The sequence below is a fragment of the Branchiostoma lanceolatum genome, chromosome 15 (assembly GCF_035083965.1).
Source record: "Branchiostoma lanceolatum isolate klBraLanc5 chromosome 15, klBraLanc5.hap2, whole genome shotgun sequence".
Lineage (NCBI taxonomy): Eukaryota > Metazoa > Chordata > Leptocardii > Amphioxiformes > Branchiostomatidae > Branchiostoma > Branchiostoma lanceolatum.
In genome coordinates, this window is record NC_089736.1 from 6,981,196 (window position 1) to 6,994,647 (window position 13,452).

General features: G+C 41.0%; 1 protein-coding gene across 2 annotated transcripts in view; it reads left to right on the top strand.

Moving 5' to 3' along the window:
* The window catches only part of LOC136420924 (retinoic acid receptor alpha-like), a 141,521-nt gene that overhangs the window by 38,401 nt on the left and 89,668 nt on the right, over positions 1-13,452 (top strand). The window lies entirely within an intron of this gene.

Sequence of the window (13,452 nt, forward strand, 5' to 3'; positions counted from 1 at the left end):
TTGATGTGTTATTCAGCACCAGGGACAGGGGCACCAGTGTTGTTGATGTGTTATTCAGCACCAGGGACAGGGACACCAGTCTTGTTGGTGTGTCATGCAGCACCAGGGACATGGCACCAGTGTTGTTGATGTGTCATTCAGCACCAGGGACAGGGGCACCAGTCTTGTTGGTGTGTCATTCAGCACCAGGCACAGGGACACCAATTTCGTTTGTGTGTCATTCAGCACCAGGGACAGGGGTACCAGTATTGTTAGTTTTCTATTCAGTACCAGGGAGAGGGCCACTACTCTTTTCAATTATCGCTGTAAATTACTGATATGATCTTGAAGCACACGGTTTTCTGATACCTACTCTATCACAAGCTTTTGGCAGTTTTTTTTAGGTATCAGTTACCATCTTTTACTCTTACAGCAATCTTACAGCAAGATGTAGAAGCAGCTGTTTATTCTATTTCCTGCATCTGCTCAGTACCATCTGGTGTGCTATAACCGTAATCGAATAAAGGTTTCTTCATTTTCGCATTTGACTGTATCTGGAGGTGAATTAGCATGTCAAAAACATCATCTGGAATGGCGTCATTTTTCACACCAAATTACGCCTCCCCTAAATGGATAATCGCTGACATTAAACCAGAACACAAGTAGATTTGGTGATGGGTTTGACATATAGAAGGTGGGTAATGCAAGATTTTTAATTTCTGCAGTTAAAGCATGATTGATTGCAAAGCACAGGTAGATTGCTTAATGTGATTTTGCGACGTGGGAGCAAATTATACCCTGAAATATATACAAAGTACTTGGTACAAGTGTATAACAACTATTTACTATTAAGAAAAATTGTGAAAATCTCTTGTAGACGTCACAAGATCATCTCATGGGTTGAGCTAGGGCCTGTTGGCAATTTTTCAAAGAATAGTTTGAGAGTTTTCTTTATAAAGTACCTACCTGATCTATCTCAAACAGTCCTCCAGTTTTGTATCCATATTACAAATGTTGCGGACCGTTAATTTTAGATGGTAACACGAATGGTTAAATGTTTTCACACTCTGAAGTGCTGTGATACAATCTATAACAGTTACTCAGCAAAAATCGTGTTGGAAAGTTACCAGCGGATGCCTGTCTTGTTGCTGTTGGCGCTATCATATTGATTCGCACCGGTGGCGTATCGCTATATTTCAAGGATTTCGCCCACATCACCCCGTGCCATTCAAGCCACTCTGCGTTACAAGCAGAAATGGGACGTTACTTCTGTCGGAACCATTTAGGGAATCCGCCCTCCCTGATAGCTTTCTTCACATTTGATCCCATTTTGAAAATGACTTTTCTGGGAGCCGACCTAGGGCCATTTGGGCGAGGGTTTTCATTTGCCCAAAATTTCATTTCGGCGGGGATTTAGCTCGGACCGGGGATGCAACAACACATATGATTGATCATTGCTCGCGTTCTCCATTACATCGCGACCCACGCCGACGACGGACTGTCTCCGAGAGCTTTACTCGCTGAGAGCTTAAAGCCCAGCCGAGCTTATCAGGGAATAAACTCAAGTCATTTCTCGCAGAGTCATTTAGGGGAGGGCATGTCGGGGGGGATTATGGCCAGCCCATGCAATTCTTGCACTCTTGCTTGGATGAAACTTGCATTATATCGACAACACAAGCACTTGCAGAAAGGATGGCCTTGGCAACGCCTTTTACCCACCTGTGGGATGTGGTCGCCAAACCACACAGAAATCCTGATGGATTTGTCTGATTTCACAAATCTCTTCCAGTCCGGCTCAACGATATTGAAACTTTCTGGAGAACGATTTATTTGGTTTATTCCAAAGGAAAACCTTGCTGGTATAGGTACTAGGTTTACTCAGTATTTCTATTCCTATGGTTATAAAAACACATACAGAAATTCCGATGGATGCGTCTGATCCTTGGAATTTTCTAGTCTAGCTGAAAACAGGAAAGAAACTTTCTATACAATGATTTATGCCCACAGAAAACATTACCAGTCTAGGTATTAGGTTAGCATTTATATTGCTACAGTAAAAAAAAAAACATTCAGCAATCTTAATGGATTTGTCTGAACCCAGGAATCTTCTCAAGTCCAGCTTAGTGAGATTGAAACTTTTTGTCAAATGATTTGTTACAACTTTTGATAGTAGGAAAAGCTTAGTAGTACAGGCTCTAGGTAAGAATTTCTGTCACAATAGTTAGAATAGCAACTTGAAATTCAAATGTCAAAGACAGGAAAGCAGGAAAGCTGCTTATAATTGTCATTTAGTAAATGGACTTGGGATGCATTCATATCAAAGACTTAGCCAACAAGTTCTCACATACTTTGTTATAGTTTTAGTTCTAGCAGATGAGAAGCCACTAGAACATCAGCAGTTGTGCTAGGCCACATGCGGACAAATCACCGGATGAAATGCGAGACCCAATTCTCCCGATGTTCCCTTCTGATAAAACAAATGAGGCGCAGTTAGCATCTTTTTCTCTCGGCCCTTTTAATGCCGTATCCCAAATGTCATGGGGAGTTTTCTCATTTGCAGGAATTGTCCCACCCTGGGCGAAAATCCTTAACCCTTTGAAAGACAATTTAGGTTTTAAGGTTGACATTTTACCCGCTGTGTCTTCATACATATAATGAGCAGAAGGAAGCCATGACTTATCTTTGCAAATCATGATCATTTTTCTTTTTGGAAGTTAAGACCACTTTTCAGTACGATAAAGACAGTTTCCATCATCTAACATCATCAATTTTATTTCCTGCGTCACAAGAATCATAAAGTATCTGAAATATGTAGTAAAACTTACTGAAAGTCAACTTAGATATTTGATATCATATATTAGGATGCTCCATGAAGTGTGTGTGGACTATTTATCCATAAATCTGCACTCAGTACCTTTTCAAACTACAGATGGACATTCTTTTTTTTCAATTTCAAGTTTTGTTTGTAACAAAAAGAAGTTAAAGATAAAATTTCTGAATCAATTTCTAGTAAAAATTGTTTCCAAAAGAGAACTTAAGTCATTGTTTCACCATTTGGAGACTATAAATGATGAACTAATAATGATAAGAGGAAGAAGAATAATGGTTTGAAATAGTTTTTTCGTTTTCGCATTGGAAAATAAGTGATTTTCACTTTTCTGTACTGCAGTATTGTTTCGTCCGCAAACTTAAAACACCACGAAAACCTCCTTTTCACTCTTACAGTGAAATTAAATCTTGGTGAATATAAATGAATTTACCGTAACATGCTGAATTGCCCTCCAGGAAACGGTCCCCCGAAAGTGCGAAATGGAACGAAATGGAACGAAATGGAACGAAATGGAACGAAATGGAACGAAATGGAACGAAATGGAACGAAATGGAACGAAATGGAACGAAATGGAACGAAATGGAACGAAATGGAACGAACTAAAACATATGTAACATTATGAAATGAAACACCAGTAGATAGCGAAATATAAGGAAAGTTTAACATTCACAGTAGACCGGAACAGGAAGCAAATACATAATACAACGTGTTTTATTTCTTGAATCTATTTGATAATAGTAACGTTTTTGCCGCGTTTGTGTGGCTAGATTCTTCCCTGAAAATGGGAGCGCCGCGTGCAAAGAGCTCGGTCGCTCTTCCTTGACTTTAACCAACTATCTGCAAATGAACTGCTGCAAATAGCAGGGGAAACCAGCAAACTGAACTGAGTATCGAAGTAAGGACTAGATTATACAGAAGTTGGTGGTAACATTGCATCTCATAATTCACCAAGAGGGCATGAGGCAAGCGTAATTTCATTTTTTATACAAAGTGTTTGCGTGTTGTGTGAACTGTGAAATACATTTCCTGCTCGTTCACAACCTCCCTTTGTTCTGTCGTGAACAATGAAGCAGAAATGTCTCCAGAGGTAGTTCTCAGTCCACGTCCATGATTGAATGGAGTGTGAAATGTCACATAGGTGACGCAGCGCAGAGCTACATTTGCATATCATTAACGGAGGGGTCCATTCTCCGACAGCCGAGCAGCCGACCAGCCGAACAATTGGTTGTATAAAAATCGTTGTTGCGGAGATATGCATATGCTACGTACTAGTTATGGACTAAACCGTATGTAAATAAAACTTGGAAGTCGGAGTTTGATTCAACCTGTCGGTAGCACGCCCACGTGCACAGTTCCGATGCGCTGGCAACATTGGCGGTTCATTTGCATGCGGGGATCCATTTGCAACACGCTGTATAAATGATAAAATTACGCTTGCCTCATGCCCTCTTGGTGAATTACGAGATGCAATGTTACCACCAACTTCTGTATAATCTAGTCCTTACTTCGACACTCAGTTCCGTTTGCTTTTTTCCCCTGCTATTTTCAGCAGTTCATTTGCAGATCGTTGGTAAACACAAAGGAAAAGTGGTGGATCTCTTTGCACGCGGCGCTCCCATTTTCAGGGAAGAATCTAGCCACACAAACGCGGCAAAAACGTTGTATTTACTATTATCAAACAGATTCAAGAAATAAAACACGTTATATTATGTATTTGCTTCCTGTTCTCGTCTACTCTGAATGTTACAACGTTCCTTATATTTCGCTATCTACTGGTATTTGATTTCATAATGTTACATATGTTTTAGTTCGTTCCATTTCGTTCCATTTCGTTCCATTTCGTTCCATTTCGTTCCATTTCGTTCCATTTCGTTCCATTTCGCACTTTCGGGGGACCCCCAGGAAATAGATTTTCTGTCTCCCATTTTGATGATCCCTTTTGATTGATGTCTGGCAACCTCCCCATTAGCAGTTTGACCCTTGACATCCAAAAGGCTAGCTTGCCAAATTTAGTAATGACCAAAAATGGACGATTGAGCCTGTCTCCTGGCTGGCTAGGCTGCACTTATCAGTGTAGACCCCCGAGGGGAAAATTGAGAATTTTGTGGAAGTCACAAAATGGAAGTGAGACAGAAGTTTACAATTCAATAACTTAAAGATGGATCTCCCTTTTCTTCTTCGCTGTCACACACACACACACACACACATACACAAGTGCACATACACACGAACACACACACACACAAAAACACACACGCGCAAACACACATTCATACACACGTTCTCACTCACACACACACAAAGATGCACACACACACATACACACACACACATGGATGCATGCATGCACACACACACACACACACAACAACAAAAACACACACACATTCACACACAAACATTCTCACTCACACACACAAACACACACGTACGCAGGCAAACACACACACACACACAGTTGTACACCTTCCCAATCCCTGGTGGACCCCGGCTGCCAGCCCAACCTGATGATTTCAGGCAGATTTATTACCCGCAATTTGCCAGCCTGGTATTAGTCTGGGGCGACCACAGCCCCCCTTCGTCAAGGTTGCTGCAAGAAGAACGACCCGGGTCGTAGGTCAAGGGTTCAGCGCCACAAATCAGGCCGAGCTGTCGGGTTGGTCAATACCTTGGCGTCAGGTGCGAGTGATTGGTCTACACCTGGGTTAGAGCGACTTAATATTTCTATAACAAACTCAGAACGTATTAGAAAAAACAGCTTTCGATTTATTTGTGTATAGCAGGAGAGCTTATACAGTCATATCAATATCAGACACGATAAGAACATGATCACCAATTAAAAACGAAATTAAAACGACTTAGCCTTTATTTATTAGTTAGAAACATATTGAAACTTATACAATGTCATGTAATCTTGAAACTGATTGTGATGTCGTATATTCTGTATTTTGTTACATTGGTTATTAGCCGTCACTGTACAAGAACAGTGATGCAACTATTTGCTGTAGATATTAGATGACAGCACAGTACTTTTTCAATTGTCTTTTAATGGAAAATTATGAAAATCTGCTATTGAATCATAACTGCTACGTAACAGTCTTTAACTGTGCAGAAGCGCTATACTTCACTAGAAATTAATCTTTACTCCATAGATGCAAAGAAAATAGAAGGTTAGATATAATGTGAAATACCAAGGAGGTTGGAAATACGAATTGCTATCTCACACTATAATGTAACCTCCATTAACATCAATGTGCATGAATCTGCCACTTTGTGCCGCATCCCCCAGATCTAGATATGGACAGTTTAGATATACAGGAGTGCATTTTACTGCGGTCCCCCGAAAGTGCGAAATGGACGAAATGGGACGAAATGGAACGAAATGGAACGAAATGGAACGAAATGGAACGAAATGGAACGAAATGGAACGAAATGGAACGAAATGGAACGAAATGGAACGAAATGGAACGAACTAAAACATATATAGCATTATGAAATGAAATACCAGTAGATAGCGAAATGTAAGGAACGTTGTAACATTCACAGTAGACCGGAACAGGAAGCAAATACATAATATAACGTGTTTTATTTCTTTAATCTATTTGATAATATTAAATACAACGTTTTTGCCGCGTTTGTGTGGCTAGATTCTTCCCTGAAAATGCGAGCGCCACGTGCAAAGAGCTCGGCCGCTCTTCTTGATTTTACCAACTATCTGCAAATGAACTGCTGCAAATAGCAGGGAAAACAAGCAAACGGAACTGAGTATCGAAGTAAGGACTAGATTATACAGAAGCTGGTGGTAACATTGCATCTCATAATTCAGCAAGAGGGCATGAGGCAAGCGTAATTTTATTATTTACACAGCGTGTTTGCGTGTTGTGTGAACTGTGAAATACATGTCCTGCTCGTTCACACCGTACCCTCCCTTTCTTTTTTTGTCGTGAACAAGGAGGCAGAAATGTCTCCAGAGGTAGTTCTCAGTCCACGTCCGTGATTGAATGGAGTGTGAAATGTCACCTTGGTGACGCAGCTGCGTTTGCATATCATTAACGGAGGGGTCCATTCTCCAACAGCCGACCAGCCGACAATTGATTGTATAAAAATCGTTGTTGCGGAGATATGCATATGCTACGTACTTGTTATCGACTAAAACCGTATGTAAATAAAACTTGGAAGTCGGAGTTTGATTCAACCTGTCGGTAGCACGCCCACGTGCACAGTTCCGATGCGCTAGCAACATTGACGGTTCATTTGCATGCGGGGCTCCATTTGCAGCACGCAAACGCGCTGTATAAATAATAAAATTATGCCCTCTTGATGAATTATGAGATGTAATGTTACCACCAACTTCTGTATAATCTAGTCCTTACTTTGATACTCAGTTCCGTTTGCTCGTTTTCCCTGCTATTTGCAGCAGTTCATTTGCAGATCGTTGCGTAAACGCAAAGGAAGAGCGGTGGATCTCTTTCCACGCGGCGCTCCCATTTTCAGGGAAGAGTCTAGCCACACAAACGCGGCAAAAACGTTGTATTTACTATTATCAAACAGATTCAAGAAATAAAACATGTTATATAATGTATTTGCTTCCTGTTCCCGTCTACTGTGAATATCACAACGTTCCTCATATTTCGCTATCTACTGCTATTTCATTTCATAATGTTACATATGTTTTAGTTCGTTCCATTTCGTTCCATTTCGTTCCATTTCGTTCCATTTCGTTCCATTTCGTTCCATTTCGTTCCATTTCGTTCCATTTCGTTCCATTTCGTTCCATTTCGTTCCATTTCGTTCCATTTCGTTCCATTTCGCACTTTCGGGGGACCCTTTTACTGGGGGACTTGATGTTATACATGTATCTGTTTGGACGTATCTTTTCAGGGTGGCGGGATTATGTACCCTGGTGGAATTATGTTAGTAGATGTTACATAATTTTTTCTGGAACCCCCTATACTATAGAGTTGTAGGCTGTAAAAGTCCCTTATATTCCAATCTGAAACCTTCCCTCAATATCTGTTGGAGCAGAAAATATTCAGCATTGATTCTGTCCAGGCGGAGTTATCAGACGAGAGGCCACATGGCTAGCCGAGGTTGGAGTGTACAGATGTGAGCGTTGTCGGGTATTGATCTGAATATCGATGGTTAACTCTGGCATGGTCGGTATGAGAACACTTCTAAATCTTTGTAAAATGCCTGTAAGCATTGAATCAATCCGGCTCCATGCACTGTTGATAAGGTTGTTGTATCATTTGATCAATGGGAGCAATCTCACGGATCAAAAATATGCCGGTTTATCAAGACTCCAACTATTCTTATTCCTTTATTTCATTTCATTGATTCTAGAAATATTTCAGAGAAAATATCTGATAGCCTCCTTCCATTGCTAATTCAGCTCTTACAACCAGTACCTGATTTAAAGTTCTACTAAATTATATATGTCTAACTTGTAGATGGCTAGAAAGTCTGTAATGGTTCCGTTTAGATGAATGTTTGTGGAGCAAAATACAAGACCCCTGCAATAGATTTGAAAGTGCCTAAGAGTGTCACTGTGATAAGAATAGATTCTCTCAGGAGAAAAGAGTACACTCTTCTCTTATCTATCCCTGCATGCCTAACTTGTTTCCACCAAGGAAAATGGGGGGAGTTTTCGTAGGCGCCGAAAGTTTCACTCGGTATAAATCTCCCATCAACTTTGTACGCGTCCCGTAGCGTGTCTTCCCACGACATGCCAGTTGGACGAGAGTAATGGCGGCACCCCGCGCTGAATTAACTAGCTCAGGTGGCTCCCCTTGTCTCCCATTCAAGTCCCATCCTCCCTGTGCATTCATCAGAAATGGAGGATGCCTGTTGCCATGGCAACACATCTACCAAGATGGATCATAATGATATGAGCATTCAGAGAGGAGATGAGAAAAACATGCTTCATTTGGTAGCAGGATTGGATGTCAGTGTGTGTGTTTAACCATGATGTAGTTTGTAAGAAAAGATAAGTTGTGTGAAGCCGATCGTGTGTGGACTGTTGATGCTGTAAGTTTCATATGTCTCGCTCTTCTGTTTCATTAGTTTCCTTGGCATAGATCCCAGCATTGTGTCTTCTTAAGTGTCTTCAGCACTTTCAGATCGTTTGTCTTACTAAGATAGGACATCATTACTCTCAGAGCTCTCCTTTCTAATTTTTGCTTTGTGTCACACAGAAAAAAAGAGTTATAGTAGAGGGAGTATCATTTCTAAGTTGACTAGATGAAGTATATTTCATTTTGAGAAAGTTTAGATACTGTATACGTAATACTACTACCTTATGCACTACCCATTGTCGTAAACTTTGGAGCACATTAGATGTAGAAAGATTGACAAGTGAACAACAATTGTTCACCCTAGCACAATTCTTCAATATAGACCTCCGTATAAATGCATGCCGTCAAACAGGCGGAGAAAAAGATACAGGCCATGCATTTCTCTTTGTGGAAGAGCTGAATAATATTTCTTCCCATGGGTTAAACATTTGGCTCTGTCCGCACATTTTTTGGGAAGATAATGTTTAAAACAAATCGGACGATATTGGATACCGCTACGTTACTTGTTTCTTGTTAATATAGCAGTCTATCCTGGTTTCAGCCCTCCAACCATTCAGTTAGAACAGTACGATCACTCAGGCCCTATCGTATGACTCCTATGTGTTTATGATCAGTGTATCCCAAGCCCCCTGTGTGCACCTAGTTTTCCCTATAGCCATTTCCCGCCTGACACCAAACTAGACCATTTGTTCTGCCCCACTTCACAGCTATAAACTCCTATTTATTTCCACGGTAATGGAGAATGATCCCCCTTCACACCTCCCCCCATCGTCTTCATTACACAAGACTGATAGCGCCGGGGGAAGGAGCAATCGCATCGCAACCTCGTTTTTCCCAACATCGCCCCGTGGGACGTCGGAATGGCACGGTCGCCCTGGTAACTAATATTAGGTAAAGGAGGGTATCCTCGAGTCAGGGTACGGGTAACTCCCCCCTTTGTCAATGTCTGCCATGACCTAATCGATATCAACTTGACGCAGTGTTTGACTTGTACGCAGTGTCACAAATTGGGTGGCCAAATCCATGGTCAGCGCCGTCGTAGTTTGTCTTTATTATTTTCGTTTATGGAGGAACTGCTCTTGATAAGTCAAAATAATTTGCTGGATAAGCACTTTGTAAAGTTGCGTTTTGCTGATCTGGACAATTACTAGGTACCATACATGTATATTAGATGAAATCCATTTTTTCATGGGATGGAAAAAATCAATCTTGTTTGAATTCTGAATGGAAAGGATCTCCCAGTACTGACAGTCTAGAGGTAGATTTGAAAAAGAACCTGCAATGGACAGAATATAGGATAGAATATTATATTCCATAGATATGTTTATCTTATAATGGACAATATTGTATGGAAATGTATGCGAACACCAAGTTACTAAAATCTAGTATGTCTTATATTACAAAATTGGGAAAGTTTTGTCCTCGTCAATAATTAAGGTAGACATTGTTATGAGGCCTTGTTTTTCAAAGGCTACGGTAATCGTGATTGTGTGTGCATGTTATGTTGTAGTTTGATAGGCGTGAAAAGCTATTTGTAAGTTCATCCAGCGTGAAAGATTTATCATAGTGTGGCAATGAATCACAAATATATATATATACATGAGACAATAGTAAGTTTCATGTATCAGCCTTTTCTGTTTGGAACACCATCTTTTCCCTTTTCTTAAAATCGAGTTTGCTTTCCCAAACTTTATAAGATCTTCTCAGAGCTCGAAATACCAGATGCATAATCATGCACTTTTGTGCACCTAAGATTGGATATGTGCACCTGATTTTAACTGTGGGTGCACCAGTGCACCTATATTTGTGGAGGGTTCTTTAATGCAGTATGTAAAAGTGCCATTGTGTTGGCTACATGTGTATATACAGCATATTCCTGACATTTTAAGCAACAGTAAAACCTTTGTTGTATTAACGTTCAAGATTAAAATTTTGAGTTAGGCATAGAATGTTGTGCATGCAATTTTTTTGCACCTAAATTTTTAGGTTTGCCGCACTAGTGCACCTATCCCCCCCAGAGGGAATTGCGAGCCCTGATTCTCTAATTCTTCTACAGCCTTGTATGAAACACCAACAGTTCTTGCCTGATACACACATACATAAGGTTGTTCTGAGATTACCGTAATGACGTGTATATTGAAGAAAATGCCTCTTACATCTGTACAGCTTGTCTAGACATTAGTGCTAATCCTCAAGGTCAGCCTATCAGTCCTTACAGCCATACCCACAGGACTGTTGAAGGTCACGAACTTAAACACCTGCGGTTGGCTTAATCTCTTCTACACAGGGGTGCGCTACACTGGCGCCGCCATGCCCCATCCACGGCGAGTAAAATATACGCTCCCCCGCTGCCAAATTATTCTTGCGTCGGACGAAAATTTGTCATGTCTTTCTATATCATACATTATGGGCCGCTTTCTCCGATACCTACCTTGGGGCATCTAGGCTGGAATCATATCAGAAAAACACACCTTGTGCAAGATTTGGAAATGACGGATAGGACTCATTACTTTTTCAGGGGGCAAGCTCAAACCCTGTTTTGAAAAATTCATCATTCTCATGCATATTTTTCTTAAGTAGGCCACAGGAATGAAGTTTCTCCGTTCTAGAGTGTGGAACAGACTCCAGTAGGTTGGAAAACTGTGCTAGATTAATCTTCCTCTTGCTGTGAACCAATCTATGTGCAACCAGTTTACTTGAATCAAACTCCAAGGGACATGCAGTATTGAAGAAATGCCATGCATGGTCAGCAAGCTTCTCCCAAGAAGTTTAGAGTAAGGCAGTGTTGTAGTTCCGAAGAGAGTGAAACTGAGCCCAAAACATGCACAAATTTTATTAATCTAAGCAAATGTTGCTAAAAAAAAAATTGACAAGCTGGTACTAAGATTACGACAAAGGGGCGCTGCACGATTTACTTGCGAGGTATTATCCCATTACCTATATAGGGAGACCCCTAGTACCCGAATAAAACTCTACATGTATAGATCTGCTGGACATACAGTACTGGTATAGCTTATGTCTAACTGGCAATCCTAACATTCAAAGACCATGATTACAAATAATAACACCTTTGGCAACTTTTCCATATGTGCGTTCCACCACACTCTTGGATCCTGGCAGAGCAAATCTCGCCTTGTCCATCTTGGAGCAATCTTGGCTGAGCTCCAGTGATGCTTGCTGGTGTGGTCCCCTGATACTGTAGCTTATCTGGTAAATACTGCTCTAACGAACCCCTCCCTGTCACGGCCAATCCTCGTAACCCCTCCAGTAATCGATACCAAAATGAAGTCCCTGTGGGTGGCTTTCGCAGCACGGAGGGCAAGCTCTCTGCTTCGTCCAACCGGGAGACTGCGTCGGTTTTACAACGGGGTGTATCACGAAAGTTGTCAGTTTCTCCTGTCTAATCTCATTCGTCTTTATCAGCAGCTTGTTGTAAGACGTTTTTCTGGTTGTAGCTCATTCTCAATGAGTATCATGTAACAAAGTGTTGTTTAAGATCCTTTTTCAACAAACAAAAAGTGAACCATCTTTATAAACTTAACGGGTGAAAGTATACAACAAGACACAAAGGAACTGAAGAAAACAATCAAGACCAGATGAAGAATAAAGTTCTCCTTCAGTTGAGCTGCAGCTGTGCCATTGTTACAGAATGGAGGGTTAGCATAACACACAAGCAACATGACCTTGCAACAAGTTGTGCACTGCCGGTTCTTTTATGAGGAGCCATCAACATTTCATAGCGAGTCCCTCCCAGCCCTATTCCCTTATCAAGGTCCATTGAAGATGAGCGTAAATGGGGGCTCTATACGGCCGTTTGCGGCCGACCTTCATCCTACTGTAAGTAACATACAAATTTATTACCGGATGAACATTGTCCGAATCATAATTAGATTCCGATTGATCGGAAACATTCCCGCGGCGGTGTAATGGCAGTCGAAATGGCGGGAACACGATACAAGCTGATAACAGGAGGAGGAGAAAACACTCCATTTTTTCAGTGCCATTAGATAAATTGGCCTCTCGCATTACGTGCACTTGGGCTGCCTCCACATCAATCCTACAAGTATTGGCAAGTTCGCCCATCATTCTGCAACGCTGTGGTTTGGGGATTCGCTCCATATAGGAAATTGAGTGTTCCAGTGTTTGTCATACTCCTAGGGAGGAGGCATATTGTTGCACACAGCTTTGAAACTTCTTACCCCACCGATAGATTTCTGTGGGTGTCTAACTTTGTAAGATTATGCAATATGTGTAAGACAACATGGAAGCATTTTTAGCTTGTACTGATTAATATACACTCAGGTTATTTTTCGGTATTATTTGTGTATGGGAATGTTTTGAGATGCAAATTTCTTACAGCACAGTGTCTGTTCATATGTCAATCTTTTGTGGAGCCCTCCGGATAAAATAACATGTCAGCACATACACATACAAGAATGTACTTGTTCAACTTGGACAGCATTTGGGATGCAGTATTTGAACTTGGACAGCATTTGGGATGCAGTATTTGAACTTGGACAGCATTTGGGATGTAGTATTTGAACTTGGACAGCATTTGGGATGCAGTAT